At 47.6% G+C, this 18,641-nt stretch overlaps 1 long non-coding RNA gene across 1 annotated transcript in view; it reads left to right on the top strand.

Moving 5' to 3' along the window:
• LOC132208504 (uncharacterized) overlaps positions 1-18,279 on the top strand; it is a 67,924-nt gene extending 49,645 nt beyond the window's left edge. Inside the window, exon 3 of the long non-coding RNA XR_009444617.1 lies at positions 18,111-18,279. This is a non-coding gene — a long non-coding RNA (uncharacterized LOC132208504). The remainder of the gene's footprint in view (positions 1-18,110) is intronic.
• The last annotated feature ends 362 nt before the right edge of the window (positions 18,280-18,641 follow it).

An 18,641-nucleotide genomic window follows, 5' to 3' on the forward strand; every position in this document is an offset into this window, starting at 1 on the left:
ACTGAGTGAAGTGGGATGCAGTGACTGAGTGAAGTGGGATGCAGTGACTGAGTGAAGTGGGATGCAGTGACTGAGTGAAGTGGGATGCAGTGACTGAGTGAAGTGGGATGCAGTGACTGAGTGAAGTGGGATGCAGTGACTGAGTGAAGTGGGATGCAGTGACTGAGTGAAGTGGGATGCAGTGACTGAGTGAAGTGGGATGCAGTGACTGAGTGAAGTGGGATGCAGTGACTGAGTGAAGTGGGATGCAGTGACTGAGTGAAGTGGGATGCAGTGACTGAGTGAAGTGGGATGCAGTGACTGAGTGAAGTGGGATGCAGTGACTGTCTGAAATGGGAGGACGTGACTTACTGAAATGGGAGGACGTGACTGAGTGAAGTGGGAGGCAGTGACTGAGTGAAGTTGGATGCAGTGACTGAACGAAATGAGATGCAGTGACCGAGGGAAATGAGATGCAGTGACTGTGGGAAAGGAGATGCAGTGACTGTGGGAAATGGGTTGCAGTGACTGTGAGAAAGGTTTGCAGTGACTGTTGGAAAAGGGAGGCAGTGACTGAGTGAAAAGGGATGCAGTGACTGAGGGTAATGGGATGCAGTGACTGAGTGAAATGTAATGCAGTGACTGAGTGAAATGGGATGCAGTGACTGAGTGAAATGGGATGCAGTGACTGAGTGAAATGGGATGCAGTGACTGAGTGAAATGGGAGGGAGTGACTGACTGAAATAGGAGGCAGTGACTGAGTGAAGTGGGAGGCAGTGACTGAGTGAAATCGAGGCAGTGACGGAGTGAAATGGGATGCCGTGACGGAGTGAAATGGGATGCCGTGACGGAGTGAAATGGGATGCCGTGACGGAGTGAAATGGGATGCCGTGACGGAGTGAAATGGGATGCCGTGACGGAGTGAAATGGGATGCCGTGACTGAGTGAAATGGGATGCCGTGACTGAGTGAAATGGGATGCCGTGACTGAGTGAAATGGGATGCCGTGACTGAGTGAAATGGGATGCCGTGAGTGTGGGTCATGGGATGTGGTGACTGATGGAAATAGGATGCGGTGACTGAGTGAAATGGGATGCGGTGTCTGTGTGAAAAAGGGTGCGGTGACTGAGGGAAATGGATGCACTGTCTCAGTTGAATAGGATTCACTGTCTCCGTTAAATAGCATGTAGTGACTGAGTCAAATGGAATGCTGTGACTGAGTGTAATGGGATGCAATGACTGAGTGAATATGATGAAGTGGCTCAGTGAAATTGGATGCAGTGGCTGAGGGAAATGGGATGCAGTGACTGAGGGAAATGGGATGCAGTGACTGTGGGAAATGGAATGCTGTGACTGAGGGTAATGGGATGCACCGTCTCAGTTCAATGAGATTCACTGTCTCAGTTAAATGAGATGCAGTGACTGAGGGTAATGTGATGCAGTGACTGGGGTAATGGGATGTAGTGACTGAGGGTAATGGGATGCAGTGACTGAGGGTAATGGGATGCAGTGACTGAGGGTAATGGGATGCAGTGACTGAGGGTAATGGGATGCAGTGACTGAGGGTAATGGGATGCAGTGACTGAGGGTAATGGGATGCAGTGACTGAGGTTAATGGGATGCAGTGACCGAGTGAAATGGGATGCAGTGATTGAGGGTAATGGGATGCAGTGACTGAGGTTCATGGGATGCAGTGACTAAGGTTCATGGGAAGCAGTAACTGAGGGTCATGGGAAGCGGTGACTGAGGGAAATGGATGCACTGTCTCAGTTGAATAGGATTCACTGTGTCCGTTAAATAGGATGTAGTGGCTGAGTCAAATGCAATGCTGTGACGTAGTGAAATAGGATGCAATGACTGAGTGAATATGATGAAGTGGCTCAGTGAAATGGGATGCAGTGACGGAGTGAAATGGGATGCCGTGACTGAGTGAAATGGGATGCCGTGACTGAGTGAAATGGGATGCCGTGACTGAGTGAAATGGGATGCCGTGACTGAGTGAAATGGGATGCCGTGACTGAGTGAAATGGGATGCCGTGACTGAGTGAAATGGGATGCCGTGACTGAGTGAAATGGGATGCCGTGACTGAATGAAATGGGATGCAGTGACTGAGGGTCATGGGATTCAGTGACTGAGGTTCATGGGATGCAGTGAGTGTGGGTCATGGGATGTGGTGACTGATGGAAATAGGATGCGGTGACTGAGTGAAATGGGATGCGGTGTCTGTGTGGAATAGGGTGCGGTGACTGAGGGAAATGGATGCACTGTCTCAGTTGAATAGGATTCACTGTCTCCGTTAAATAGCATGTAGTGACTGAGTCAAATGGAATGCTGTGACTGAGTGTAATGGGATGCAATGACTGAGTGAATATGATGAAGTGGCTCAGTGAAATTGGATGCAGTGGCTGAGGGAAATGGGATGCAGTGGCTGAGGTTCATGGGAAGCAGTGACTGAGGTTCATGGGAAGCGGTGACTGAGGGAAATGGATGCACTGTCTCAGTTGAAGAGGATTCACTGTGTCCGTTAAATAGGATGTAGTGGCTGAGTCAAATGCAATGCTGTGACTTAGTGAAATAGGATGCAATGACTGAGTGAATATGATGAAGTGGCTCAGTGAAATGGGATGCAATGACTGAGTGAAATGGGATGCAGTGGCTGAGTGAAATGGGATGCAGTGACTGAGGGAAATGAGATGCAGTGACTGAGGGAAATGAGATGCAGTGACTGCGTGAAATGAGATGCAGTGACTGCGTGAAATGAGATGCAGTGACTGCGTGAAATGAGATGCAGTGACTGCGTGAAATGAGATGCAGTGACTGAGGGAAATGAGATGCAGTGACTGAGGGAAATGAGATGCAGTGACTGAGGGAAATGAGATGCAGTGACTGCGTGAAATGAGATGCAGTGACTGAGGGTAAGTAGATGCTGTGACTGAGGGAAATGGGAAGCTGTGAATGAGTGAAATGGGAAGCTGTGAATGAGTGACATGGGCTGCAGTGACTGAGTGACATGGGGTGCAGTGACTCTGTGAAATGGGATGCAGTGACTGAGGGAAATGGGAAGCTGTGAATGAGTGAAATGGGAAGCTGTGAATGAGTGAAAAGGGATTTTGTGACTGAGTTAAAGGAGATGCTGTGACTGAGGGAAATGGGATGCACCGTCTCAGTTCAATGAGATTCACTGTCTCAGTTAAATGGGATGCAGTGACTGCGTGAAATGAGATGCAGTGACTGAGGGAAATGAGATGCACCGTCTCAGTTCAATGAGATTCACTGTCTCAGTTAAATGGGATGCAGTGACTGAGTGAAATGGGATCCTCTGACTGAGTGAAATGGGATGCTGTGACGGACGGAAAGGAGATGCAGTGACTGTGGGAAATGGGTTGCAGTGACTGTGGGAAATGGGTTGCAGTGACTGAATGAAATGGGATGCCATGACTGACTGGTATGGGATTTAGTGACTGAGCGTAATGGGATGCATTCTCCTGAGTGTAATGGGATGCATTCTCCTGAGTGTAATGGGATGCAGTCTCCTGACTGAAATGGGATGCAGTCTCCTTAGTGTAATGGGATGCAGTGACTGAGTGTAATGGGATGCAGTGACTGAGGGTAATGTGATGCAGCGACTGATTGTAGTGGGCTGCAGTAACTGAAGGAAAGGAGATGCAGTGACTGTGGGAAATGGGTTGCAGTGACTTTGGGAATTGGGTTGCACTGACTGAGGGAAATGGGACGCAGTGACAGAGTGAAATGGGATGCAGTGACTGAGCAAAGGAGATGCTGTGACTGTGGGAAATGGGATGCAGCGACTGAGTGTAATGGGGTGCAGAGACTGAGTGACATGTGATGCAGTGACTGCGTTAAATGGGATGCAGTGACTGCGTGAAATTGGATGTAGTGACTGAGAGAAATGGGACGCAGTGATGAGGGAAATGGGATGCAGTGACTGAGGGAAATGGGACGCAGTGACTGAGGGAAATGGGGGGAGTGACTGAAATGGGAGGCAGTGACTGACTGAAATGGGAGGCAGTGACTGACTGAAATGGGAGGCAGTGACTGACTGAAATGGGAGGCAGTGACTGACTGAAATGGGAGGCAGTGACTGACTGAAATGGGAGGCAGTGACTGACTGAAATGGGAGGCAGTGACTGAGTGAAATGGGATGCAGTGACTGAGTGAAATGGGACGCAGTAACTGAAGGAAAGGAGATGCAGTGACTGTTGGAAATGGGTTGCAGTGACTTTGGGAATTGGGTTGCACTGACTGAGGGAAATGGACGCAGTGACAGAGTGAAATGGGATGCAGTGACTGAGCAAAGGAGATGCTGTGACTGTGGGAAATGGGATGCAGCGACTGAGTGTAATGGGGTGCAGAGACTGAGTGACATGTGAGGCAGTGACTGCGTGAAATGGGTTGCAGTGACCAAGGGAAATAGGATGCAGTGACTGACTGAAATGGGAGGTAGTGACTGACTGAAATGGGACGGAGTGACTGCGTGAATTGGGAGGCAGTGACTGAGTGAAATGAGATGCAGTGACTGAGTGAAATGGGATGCTGTGTCTGAGGGTGATGTGATGCAGTGACTGAGTGAAATGCGATGCAGTGACTGACTGAAATGCGATGCCGTGACAGAGGGAAATGGAATGCGGTGAATGTGGGGAATAGGGCGCGGTGACTGACGGAAACAGATGCACTGTCTCAGCTGAATAGTATTCACTGTCTCGGTTAAATGGGATGCAGTGACTGAGGGAAAGGAGATGCAGTGAATGTGGGAAATTGGATGCAGTGACTGACGGAAATGAGATTCAGTGACTGACTGAAATGGGAGTGACTGACTGAAATGGGAGGGAGTGACTGACTGAAATGGGAGGCAGTGACTGAGCGAAGTGGGAGGCTGTGACTGAGTGAAGTGGGAGGCTGTGACTGAGTGAAGTGGGAGGCTGTGACTGAGTGAAGTGGGAGGCTGTGACTGAGTGAAGTGGGAGGCTGTGACTGAGTGAAGTGGGAGGCTGTGACTGAGTGAAGTGGGAGGCTGTGACTGAGTGAAGTGGGAGGCCGTGACTGAGTGAAGTGGGAGGCCGTGACTGAGTGAAGTGGGAGGCCGTGACTGAGTGAAGTGGGAGGCCGTGACTGAGTGAAGTGGGTGGCCGTGACTGAGTGAAGTGGGTGGCCGTGACTGAGTGAAGTGGGAGGCCGTGACTGAGTGAAATGGGAGGCCGTGACTGAGTCAAATGGGAGGCGGTGACTGAGTGAAATGGGATGCTGTTACTGAGGGAAATGGAATGCTGTGACTGAGGGTAATGGGATGCACCATCTCAGTTCAATGAGATTCACTGTCTCAGTTAAATGGGATGCAGTGACTGTGGGAAAAGAGATGCAATGACTGTGGGAAATGGGTTGCAGTGACTGAGGGAAATTGGAGGCAGTGAATGAGTGAAATGGGATGCAGTCACTGAGTGAAATGTGATGCAGTGACTGAGTGACATGGGATGCAGTGACTGATGGTAATGGGATGCAGTGACTGAGAGAAATAGGATGCAGTGACTGATGGTAATGGGATGCAGTCACTGAGTGAAATGGGATGTGTGACTGAGGGTAATGTGATGCAGTGACGGAGTGAAATGGGATGCAGTGACGGAGTGAAATGGGATGCAGTGACGGAGTGAAATGGGATGCAGTGACGGAGTGAAATGGGATGCAGTGACGGAGTGAAATGGGATGCAGTGACGGAGTGAAATGGGATGCAGTGACTGAGTGAAATGGGATGCAGTGACTGAGTGAAATGGGATGCAGTGACTGAGTGAAATGGGATGCAGTGACTGAGTGAAATGGGATGCAGTGACTGAGTGAAATGGGATGCAGTGACTGAGTCAAATGGGATGCAGTGACTGAGTGAAATGGGATGTAGTGACTGAGTGAAATGGGTTGCATTGACTGAGGGAAATTGGATTAAGTGACTGACTGAAATGCGATGCAGTGACTGAGGAAAGGACATGCAGTGACTATGGGAAATGGGATACAGTGACTGATGGAAATTGAATGCAGTGTCTGATGGAAATGGGATGCAGTGACAAGGGAAATGGGATACATTGACTGAGTGAAGTGGGATGCAGTGACTGAGGGAAATGGGATGCACTGACTGATTGAAATGGGATGCACTAATTGAAATGGGATGCTCTGACTGAGGGAAATGGGAGGGAGTGACTGACTGAAATGGGAGGCAGTGACTGAGTGAAGTGGGAGGCAGTGACTGAGGTAAATGGGAGGCCGTGACTGAGTGAAATGGGATGCCGTGACTGAGTGAAATGGGACGCAGTGACTGAGGGAAATGGGGGGAGTGACTGAAATGGGAGGCAGTGACTGACTGAAATGGGAGGCAGTGACTGAGTGAAATGGGATGCAGTGACTGAGTGAAATGGGATGTTGTGACTGAGTGAAATGGGACGCAGTAACTGAAGGAAAGGAGATGCAGTGACTGTTGGAAATGGGATTACGTGACTGAGGGTAATTGGATGCCGTGACTGAGGGTAATTGGATGCCGTGACTGAGGGTAATTGGATGCCGTGACTGAGGGTAATTGGATGCCGTGACTGAGGGTAATGTGGTGCAGTGACTGATGGAAATGGGATGCGTGACTGAGTGAAATGGGATGTGGTGACTGAGGGAAATGGGATGCGGCGACTGTCGGGAATCGGGTGCGGTGACTGATGGCAATGGATGCACTGTGTCAGTTGAATAGGATTCAACGTCTCCGTTAAATAGGATGCCGTGACTGAGTGAAATGGGATGCAGTGACTGAGTCAAATGGGATGCAGTGACTGAGTGAAATAGGATGCAATGACTGAGTGAAATGGGATGCAGTGGCTGAGTGAAATGGGATGCAGTGACTGAGGTAAAGGAGATGCAGTGACTCTGGGAAATGGAATGCTGTGACTGAGGGTAATGGGATGCACCGTTTCAGTTCAATGAGATTCACTGTCTCAGTGAATTGGGATGCTGTTACTGAGGGAAAGCAGATGCAGTGACTGTGGGAAATAGGTTGCAGTGACTGAGGGAAATTTGACGCAGTGACTCAGGGAAATGGGATGCACTGACTGTGAACTGGGGTGCAGTGGCTGAGGGTAATGGGATGCAGTGACTGAGTGTAATGGGATGCAGTGACCGAGGAAAGGAGATGCAGTGATTGAGTGAAATGGGGTGCAGTGGCTGAGTGAAATGGGGTGCAGTGGCTGAGTGAAATGGGATGCAGTGGCTGCGTGAAATGGGATGTAGTGACTGAGTGAAATGGGACGCCCTGACAGAGGGAAATGGGATGCACTGACTGAGTGAAATGGGACGCAGTGACTGAGGGAAATAGGATGCAGTGACTGACTGTAATGGGATGCAGTGACTGAGTGTAATGTGATGCCGTGACTGTGGGGAATTGGGTGTGGTGATGATGGAAATGGATTCACTGTTGCAGTTGAATAGGATTCACTGTCTCCGTTAGAAGGGATGCAGTGACTGAGTGAAATGGAATGCAGTGACTGAGTCTAATGGGATGCAGTGACTGAAGGAAATGGGATGCAGTGACTGAGTGATATGGGATGCTGAGACTGAGTGAAATGGGATGCAGTGACTGATTGAAATGGGATGCAGTGACTGACTGAAATGGGAGGCAGTGACTGCGTGACGTGGGAGGCAGTGACTGAATGAAGTGGGAGGCAGTGCCTGAGGGAAATGGGACGCCGTGACTGAGTGAAATGGGACGCCGTGACTGAGTGTAATGGGATGCAGTGACTGAGTGAAATGGGATGCGGTGACTGAGTGAAGTGGGGTGCAGTGGCTGCGTGAAATGGGATGCAGTGACTGAGTGAATTGGGATGCAGTGACTGAGGACAATGCGATGCAGTGACTGAGGGAAATGAGATGCAGTGACTGAGGGAAATGAGATGCAGTGACTGTGTAAAATGGGTTGCAGTGACTGTCAGAAATGGTTTGCAGTGACTGAGGGAAATGGGACGCAGTGACTGAGTGTAATGGGAAACACTGACTGAGTGAAATGTGATGCAGTGACTGAGTGAAATGTGATGCAGTGACTGAGGGAAATAGGATGCAGTGACTGAGTGTAATGGGACGCAGTGACTCTGGGGACATGGGATGCAGTGACTGTCTGAAATGGGAGGGTGTGACTCACTGAAATGGGAGGCAGTGACTCACTGAAATGGGAGGCAGTGACTCACTGAAATGGGAGGCAGTGACTGAGTGAAATGGGATGCAGTCACTGAGTGAAATGGGATGATGTGACCGTGGGAAATGGGATGCAGTGACTGAGGGTAATGGGAGGCAGTGACTGAGTGAAGTGGGATGTAGTGACTGAGTGAAGTGGGATGTAGTGACTGAGTGAAGTGGGATGTAGTGACTGAGTGAAATGGGGTGCTGTGACTGAGTGAAATGGGATGCAGTGACTGAGTGAAATGGGATGCAGTGACTGAGTGAAATGGGATGCAGTGACTGACGTAATGGGAAGGAGTGAATGAGGTAAGAGGGATGCAGTGCCTGACTGTCCTTGGGGTGCAGTGACTGAGTGAAGTGGGATGCAGTGACTGAGGGAAATGGGATGCAGTGACTGTGGGAAATGGGATGCAGTGACTGAGGGAAATGGGATGTAGTGACTAATGGAATTGGAGTGCAGTGACCGCATCAGATTTGGTACTGGGTCATGAGCCTGGCCAGGTGTTAGATTTGGAAGTAGGTGATCACCTTGGTGATAGCGATCACAATTCTAAGATAATAAAATGCCAACCTCAGCGATCACAATTCTGTTATGTTTACTTTAGTGATGGAAAGGTATAGGTGTACACCACTGGGCAAGAGTTATATCTGGGGGAAAGGCAATTACGATGAGATTTGGCAAGATTTTGGGAGCATAGGATGGGGAAGGAAACTGCAAGGGATGGGCACAATCGAAATGTAGAGCTTATTCAAGGAAAAGTTCCTGTGTGTCCTAGATAAGTATGTACCTGTCAGGCCGGGAGGAAGCTGCAGAGCGCGGGAGCCGTGGTTTACGAAGGAAGTGGAATCTCTGGTCAAGAGGAAGCAGAAGGCTTCTGTTACTATAAGATGTGAATGCTCAGTTAGGGTGCTTGAGGGTTACAAGGTAGCCAGGAAAGACCGAAAGAGAGAGCTCAGAAGAGCCAGGAGGAGACTTGAGAAGTTGTTGGCGGATAGGATCAGGGTAAACCATAAGGTTTTCTATCGGTATTTAAGAAATAAAAGAATGAGAAAAGTAAGATTAGACCCAATCAAGGATAGCAGTGGGAAGTTGTGTGTGGAGTCAGATGAGATAGGGGAAGCGCTAAATGAATATTTTTCAACAGTATTCACTCTAGAAAATGACAATGTTGTCGAGGAGAATACAGAGATACAGGCTACTGGACTAGGTGGGATTGAGGTTCACAAGGAAGAGGTATTTGAAATCCTACAGAGGGTGAAGATAGCTATGACCCCTGGGCCAGATGGGATTTATCCTCGGATCCTCGGGGAATCCAGGGAGGAGATTGCCGAGCCTTTGCCATTGATCTTTAACTCGTCATTGTCTGCAGGAATAATGCCAGATGACTGGAGGATAGCAAGTGTGGTGCTCATGTTCAAGAAGGGGAGTAGAGACAACCCTGGTAATTATCGGCCAGTGAGCCTTACCTCAGTTGTTGGTAAAGTGTTGGAAAAGGTTATATGGGATAGGATTTACAATCATCTAGAAAAGAATAAATTGATTAGGGATAGTCAGCACAGTTTTGTGAAGGGTAGGTCGTGCCTCGCAAACCTTATTGAGTTCTTTTGAGAAGGTGACCAAACAGGTAGATGAGAGTAAACCGGTTGATGTGGAGTGTATGGATTTCAGCAAGGTGTTCGATAAGGTTCCCCATAACAGACTATTGTACAAAATGCAGAGGAATGGAATTGTGGGAGATATAGCAGCTTGGATCGGAAATTGGCCTGCTGAAAGAAGACAGAGGGTGGTAGTTGATGGGAAACGTTCATCCTGGAGACCAGTTTCTGGTGGTACCGCAAGGGTGGGTGTTGGGTCCACTGCTGTTTGTCATTTTTATAAATGACCTGGATGAGGGCAGTGAAGGATGGGTTAGTAAATTTGCAGACGACACTAAGATAGGTGGAGTTGTGGATAGTGACAAAGGATTGGTTGCAGAGAGACACAGATAAGCTGCAGAGCTGGGCTGAGAGGTGGCAAATGGAGTTTAATGCAGACAAGTGTGAGGTGATGCACTTCGGCAGGAGTAACCAGAAGGCAAAGTACAGGGCTCATGGTAAGATTTTTAGTAGTATAGATGAGCAGAGAGATCTCGGTGTCCATGAACACAGATCCTTGAAAGTTGCCATCCAGGTTGACAGGGCTGTTAAGAAGGCATACAGTGTTTTAGCTTTGATTAATAGAGGGATCGAGTTCCGGAACCGAGAGGTTATGGTGAAGCTGTACAAAACTCTGGTGCGGCCGCACTTGGAGTATTGTATACAGTTCTGGTCACCGCATTATAAGAAGGATGTGGAAGCTTTGGAAAGGGTGCAGAGGAGATTTACTAGGATGTTGCCTGGTATGGGGGGAAGGTCTTACGAGGATTGGCTGAGGGACTTGAGGCTGTCTTCATTAGAGAGAAGAAGGTTGAGAGGTGACTTAATTGAAACATATAAAATAATCAGAGGGTGAGATAGGGTGGATAGGGAGAGCCTTTTTCCTAGGATGGTGACGGCGAGCACGAGGGGGCAGAGCTTTAAATTGAGGGGTGAAAGATACAGGACAGATGTCAGAGGTAGTTTCTTTACTCAGACAGTAGTAAGGGAATGGAACGCTTTGCCTGCAACGGCAGTAGATTCGCCAACTTCAGGTACATTTAAGTGGTCATTGGACAAGCATATGGACGTACATGGAATAGTGCAGGTTAGATGGGCTTGAGATCGGCATGACAGGTCAGCACAAGATCGCGGGCCGAAGGGCCTGTCCTGTGCTGTAATGTTCTATGTTCTATCTTCTATGGCTAGCTCTCCCAGTGCTCCGTGTGTTTTAACTTCCCTACTGGACTACTGTGAGGAACCTTCTTGAACGCCTTACTGAAACCCATATACGTCCATGTTTCTGCCTTAATCAATGCTCTTCATTACTACTTTAAAAAACTCATTCAAATTAGATGAGTTATGATTTCCTGTGCACATGTGTCCTCGGATCCCATGGACTGTTTCCTGTTTTAACAGTCTTCAAATGGGGAATCTTGTCAAAAGCTCTGCTGAAGCCCAAGGAGACTGTATCAAATGCATTGCCCTCATCCACACACCTAGTTAGCTCTTCAGTCATAGATTCATAGAGTCATACAGCACAGAATCAGGACCCTCACTCCTAATCATCTGTACTGATCAGGTGTCCCAAACTTAACCGGTCCCATTTGCCTGCGTTTGGTATCCGTCTAAACCTTTCCACATTGTGTACCTGTCCAAATGTCTTTTAAATACAGAAATTTTATCTGCCTCTACCACGTCTGTCGGCAGCTCATTGCATTCACGCACCACCCTCTGTGTGGGAAAAGTTGCCTGTCGGGTCACTTTTAAATCTTTCCCCTTTCACATTTGAACCTACTCCCTTCTAGCTTTGGACTCCCCAACCTTGGTTATTCCCCTTATCAATGCCCATCATGATTTTTTACACCTCTGGAAGTCACCCCTTCATCTCCGATACTCCAGGGAAAAAGTCCGAGCCTATCTACCACTCCTCATAAACCCTCCAGTCCCGGCAATGACCTTTTGTAATTATTTTTGCACTCTGTATAGTTTAACAGCATTCTTCCTACGGCAGGGTAACCAGAATTCACTGAAGTATTATGACATAGAACATAGAACATTACAGCGCAGTACAGGCCCTTCGGCCCTCGATGTTGCGCCGACCTGTGAATCCAACCTGAAGCCCATCTAACCGACACTATTCCATTACCAGCCATATATTTAGCAACGTTCATTTAAATGCCCTTAAACTAGGCAATCTACTCCTGTTGCAGTCAGGGCATTCCGCACCCATACTACTCTCTGAATAAAGAACCTCCCTCTGACTTCTGTCCCATATCTATCTCCCCTCAATTTAAACCTATCTCCACTCATGCTCGCCATCACCATCGAGGAAAAAGACTATCGCTGTCCACCCTGTCTAATCCTCTGATTATCTTGTATGTCTCTATTAAGTTGCCTCTTCACCTTCTTCTGACAAAAACAGCCTCAAGTCCCGAAGCTTTTCCTCATAAGACCTTCCTTCCACACCAGACAAGATCCTAATAAACCCCCTCCAAATCCTTCCGATAATGTGGCGATCAGAACTGTACGCAATTGTCCAAGCGCGGCCGCACCAGTGTTTTGTACAGCTGCAACATGACCTCATGGCTCCGAAACTCAATCTCTGTACCAATAAAACCTAACACGCCGTACGCCTTCTGAACAAGCCTATCAATCTGCGTGGCAACTTTCAGGGATCTACGCACATGGACACCGAGATCTCTCTGCTCATCCACACCACCAAGATTCTGGGCAGCACGGTGGCTCAGTGGTTCGCACTGCAGCCTCGGGCAATTGTCTGTGCGAAGTTTGCACGTTCTCCCCGTGTCTGCTTGCATTTCCTCCTGGTGATCCGGTTAAGGCGGATAAGGGAGGGGAGGGGAATATGTGTCTGGTGGCGGAATCCTGCTGGTGGTGGTGGAAATGGTGCCTGAGGTTGGTATGGATGTGGGCATGTGGGTTGATAGGTAAGGTCAAGTGGAACCTTATTGCTATCTTGGGAGGGAAGAGAAAAGGTGAGGGCAAAAGTGCTGGGTTGGACACAGTTGAGGGCCCTGTCGACCACGGAGCCGGAGAATCCTCAGTTGAGGAAGAAGATGGACATTTTGGAGGCTCCCTTGTTGATGTTGGCCTCATGAGAACATGTTCGATGGAGATGGAGGAAGTGAGAGAAGAGGTTGGAGTCTTTACAGAAAGTGGGGTGTGAGGATATATAGACCAGGTAGCTGTGAGAGTCAGAGAGTTTGTAATGGATATTAGTGCGAAGCCTACCCCCAGGAATGGAAGCAGAAATGTTGAGGAAGGGAAGGGTGGAGTCAGAGGTAGAGCAGGTGAAAGTGAGGGCAGGATGGAAATTGGAGGCGAAGTTGATGAAGTTTTCCAATTTCAGACAAGAGAGAGAAGCAGCCGGATGATATCATTGATGTATCGGAGAAAGTGTTGTGGGTGGGAATGTCCCACGTACCCCGTGAAGAGACAGGTTTAACTCGGGCCCACGCAGGTGCCCGGAGCTGCTCCTCTTACCCGAAGGAAATGAGAGGAGTTAAACAACAAGTTGTTGAGGGTGAGGATGAGGTCGACCAAGTGGAGGAGGGTGGTGGTGGGAGGGGAATGTTCAGGTCTTTGCTCCAAGAAGAAGAGGACAGCCCTAAGAACCTCCTGGTGGGGAATGGATTTGTAAAGGAATTACACGTTCATGGTAAAGAGGATGCAGCTGGAACCGGCAAACTGATGTTTTTAAAACTGCGTAAAATGTCAGAGTATTTCTGGATGTACGTGGGCAGTGCTTGGACCAGGGGACAGAAGATTGAGTCAAGGTCGGAAGAGATGAGTTCTGTGGGGCAGGAACAGGCTGAAACAATGGGTCTGCCAGGACAGTCTCATTTGTGGATTTTAAGGGGGACGTAGGAGCAACCTGTGGGGAGTTGTGGCCTTTCAGCTTGGAAACAGAGGGGGAAGATCACCGGATAGACCAAGATCAGTTACTGTAGTAGATACAATAGCCCGGTGCGGTCCTGGTCCAGGAGAAGTCGGAGGAGGTATCTGAGAGCTGGCGCTCAGCCTCTGCAAGGTAGACTTCAGCTCACCAGACCACAACAGCACCACCTTATCGGCAGGCTTAATAACAAAGTCAGGGTGAGATATGAGTGCATGGAGGGCAGTCAGTTGGGCAGGACGTAGGTTGGGTTTGGTGCAGGGAACAGAGAAATTGAGGTGATATCACGTTGACAGTTCTCAATGAACAGATTGAGTGCACCTGCATCCCCACCTTCACAATTCTGCACTGAGGGGTGCCATTAACTGTATATTTTTCCGTAATAGTTGATTTCCCAAAGTGGAGCATCTCACATTTAATGGATTAAAATCCACTTGCAGTTTCTGCAACTGATCTGTATCCTTTTATGACGTCTACACTCATCACGATTCTCCCAATCATTCTATTGTCTGCAAACTTGCAAACCCATCCATCTATATTTTCACCTCAGTCATTTTGTATAGACCACAAACAGCAGAGGTCCCAGCACAGATCCCTGCGGAACACCAATCGTCGTGGATCTACAGCCTGAAAAGCACCATTCCACCTCTTGCCTCTGTCTTCTCTGGGCAAGCCAGTTGTGAATCCAAGCATCCAAGCCACCATGGACTCGGTGCATCTTAATTTTCTGGATGATCCTATCATGAGGCACCTTGTTGAAAGTATTGCTAAAATCCATGAAAACAATATCCACTGCTCTACCTTCATTGATCACATTCGTCACCTCCTCAAAAAATTCAGTCAAGTTAGTAAGACATGACCTGCCCTGCACAAAGCCATGCTGACTGTCCCTAATTAGGCCATGCTGTTCCAAATACAGATAAATACAATCCCTAAGAATTCTCTCCAAATGCTTCCAATGAACGATGAGAAACTTGCTCGTCGAGAGTTTCCTGGATTGACCCTATTTCCCTTTTTGAACAGAAGAAGAACATTTAGCAACTTGCTAATCCTCCAGTACCCCTCCAGTGGCTACCAAGGATACAAAGATATTGCTGAATGCCCTGACAATCTCCTCTCTCACCTCGCTCAAAAACCTTGAGGAGATACCATTGGGTCCTGAGGACTTATCCACCTTCATGCTATTTCTTGATTTCAAAATGCTGTTATCATATGAGCATGCTCCACACAAATCCCACTATCCTCCACACCCTTCGCCTGAGTGAATAGTGATGCCCGGTACTCATTTAGGATCTTGCCCACATCCTCTGCTTCCAAACACAAGTTCCCTCCTTTATCCTGAATGGTCGTACCTTCTTGCTATTTATCCCCTTGTTTTAGATGTATGCACAGAATGCCTTGGGATTTCCTTCAACCCTCCTTGCCAAGGTCATTTCATCACCTTTCTTTTTCTGCTTTCTTTATGTCGGCCCTGTTCGATTTTAGCTTCCTAAACCTGACATATTTTTGTTTTTCCCTTTTGACTCACTTCACAACCTCCCCAATTATCCAAGGGTCCTTTACCTTGCCATCGTTGTCCTTCCTCCTTCCTGATCCTAAACTCATAAGCAGGCCTTTAAACAATTCCCATATGGCAAATGTGACAGCTCCCCCCAATTAACACTCCCCAGCTCCTACCTAAAATTGAAATAATTTACTCTCCCCCAAGGTCCTGACTTATACTTCTTCATAGCAATGTTAAAATTGAAGGAGTTGTGATCACTATTTCCAAAATGCTTTCCCACCCTTCTCACCAGTTACCTGACCAGGACAAAGTCCAGTATGGCCCATCTTCTATCCACATACTATGTCAAGAAACTCTCTTGGATAGACTTCACAAATTCAGCCTCATTTAAACTCTTGTTGTAAGGGAGTCCCAGTCAATACCGGGGAGGTTAAATTCACTGACTGTGACAACTCTGACTTATTGCATCGTTTCAAAAGCTGCCTACATATTTGTTCCTCAGTGTGTCAGTGGCAACAGGGGAGCTGGCTATTAGTTTAATCTGATCAGAGTGATTGTGTCTATCTTATTTTTGAACGCGACCTCTATTGCCTCAGTGGGCAAGCCCTCCAGAATGTCCTTTCTAGGTACAGATGTAACATTTCCCACAGGTTAGGAGTGCACCTCCTTCTTTTATCTTCCCCTCTATCTTGTCTAAAGCAATGAAACCCTGGAACATTGAGCACCCAGTCCGCTCTCTGTCTCAACCAAGCCTCTGTAATGGCCTCAAGATCAGAGTCCCATGTACGGATCCAGGCTCTAAGCTCATCTGCCTTACCTGTAATACTCCTTGCAGTGAAATAAACATATTTCAGCTTGTTTGTGCCATCATGTTCATGTACCTGTGTCTGACTGCCATTCTTTTCTGATTTATTGGTCCTAGCATGTACCTGCCATCAATTCATCTGCTTGCTGACCTGCTGCTCTGGTTCCCAGCTGCCTGCCAGTCTTTAAATCCTCCCAAGTAGCACTAGCAAACCTCCCTGTGAGGGTATTTGTTCCCGTTCAGTTTAGGTGCTACCCATCCCTCTTACACAGGTCACCCCTTGCCCAAGAAGCGGTCGCAATTATCCATGAACCTGAAAGCCTGCCCCCAGTACCAGCTCCTTCACCAATGCATTCATCTCACCTATCTTTCTCTGACTTAACTCACTAACATGTGGCACTCATGGCAACCCATAAATTATTACCCTCTAGGTCCTGCCTTTCAGCCTCTTTGCTAACTCCTTGTACACAGTCCGCAGGATCTCATCCCTCTTTCTACCTACGTCATTGGTACCAATGTGCACAATGGCCTCTGGCTGCTCACCCTCCCCCTTAAGAATTTCTTGCAACCACTCAGAGATGTCCTTGACCTTTGCACCAGGGAAGCAACACACAGCCCTGGTATCTCAAATGTGGCTACAGAAACTATGCCCCCAACGAATGAGTCTCCAACCACGATCACTCACTTGGATTTGCCTGACCCTGTCCCACAGCAGGGCGGTTTGTACCACGGACCTGGCTGCTGCTGATTATATAACCGTTCCAGTTTAGTTTTAGATCAGTGTTAACCTTGATTAAGTGGATAGCCAAGCACCTCAGTGGTCTACAGTACAGGAGAATTACATTCTTAAGCTCACGGATTCTGTGAGAGTCAAAGACAAGCACTGAATTGTTCTTACCTCATTTCCAACACCTGGCCCATTGCCCTGCATGGCTTGGATAACACTTGCACATTTAAAAAAAATGTAAGGATGATGTGAGGGTAAGGACATGGGATTTTGTGATATGGTCATATTCTCTCTTGTTGGAGCTGATTGCTGCTTAGCACTTGTATGGTGCAAATGTTACTGATCCTTTATCAGGCCAAGCCTGATCGTTGTCCAAGTCTCACTGTATTTTCTCATCGTTGACTTCACTGTTGGAAAAGTCATGAATTCTGCTGGACACCTGGACAATATTCAATGAACGTTCATGTCTCCACTTTGGTTCAAATGAAGACATGACTTCAACCAGTGCAGGTATCCAGTGAATGCCACTGACTCAATTTTCTATTCCTCTGCTTCACAGCACATTCAATCAGAAGTTGCCTTGGTGGAAATGACAGATTGCACTTTCCTTCCTTTTCAAGCTCAGGATCTCTGATCATATTTGTGGTAAATCCTGAAAGAGGTTACGAGAAGTGTGGCATGACGAAAAGTAAACTGAGCCTAAGTGTGCAGCTGTTTGACAGCACTGTCATCCAGATGTTGCATTACTTTGCTGATGCTTGAGAATACATTGAGGTCATAATTGGTCAGGACAATTTGTCTGCCGATTGCGTGATAGGTCATCTTTCGATGAAATGTGAGTGTTGCAAGTGTTTAAAAATGTACTGGAAAACATTTACTGTTGGTGTGGCGACCTTGGGGCACATTGTTCCAATACAGTTTGTGGAATGCTGCCAGGTGCCATGGCATTTGCAATGTCCGGAACATTCAGTCTTGTCATTGCATGAAATAATTTGAATTGCGTGTAAGTTAAGATCTGTGATGCCTCCTCAGGATGAGGGCAAGAAGATCATCCAGACTGGTGAATGGTTTCATCTGCCTCTTCACCTTTTTTCGTAACATCTTGTAATAACTGCCATGTAGCCTGATGAGAAACTAAAGCTCACCTTGATTCATTTGCATTCGAAGGTGCCTATTTTTCCCAAACAAAAGGACCCATCACTGAGCGGGAAGTATGGAGAATGTTATAGACATCAGTGGTGAGATAATGCTGGATCTTGACCAGCAAAACCATTGTTGTGTTGGTGAAATGCAAACAAAAATCTATATGATGTAAATTTTATTCTCAGCTAATCCCTTTCTCAAATGACAGATTCTGATGTCGGTAACTGGAAAGCCTCCATTGTTGGAGGACGAGAAGCCGTATCCAATTGAAGCAGCACAGGCTTCTGCGATGACTGTGGAAACCACTGCTTATGCCTTGCTTCAAGCATTGTCAAGGAACGATATTGACTATGCAACACCGATTGCGAGGTGGCTAACGATGCAACAGAACTATGGTGGTGGATTTCACTCGACGCAGGTAAATGCTTGAGATCACAACAACAGGCATTCAGATATTTCCATTGATCATGTTACTAACTGGTGGTTGTTGCAGTTTGCAATCAAACTGGGCACTGCATTTTCATCTGCAGGTTTGGTGCATTGGCACAAATACCAGTTCTTCAGTGGTGTTAATCCTTGGTTAAATTCTTACATGCACTTTGCGTGCGCATCACTTTTCCTCTTGGCATTGTCCTTGAAAACTACCTGTTTCTGTAAACCTTCACTTACTTGTCACAGGATCATTGAGGGACAGCATAATAGAGTGCTATGGCAATGGAACAGACCCTTCAGCAAATTG

The sequence above is a fragment of the Stegostoma tigrinum genome, unplaced genomic scaffold, assembly GCF_030684315.1.
Source record: "Stegostoma tigrinum isolate sSteTig4 unplaced genomic scaffold, sSteTig4.hap1 scaffold_435, whole genome shotgun sequence".
NCBI classification, from domain to species: domain Eukaryota; kingdom Metazoa; phylum Chordata; class Chondrichthyes; order Orectolobiformes; family Stegostomatidae; genus Stegostoma; species Stegostoma tigrinum.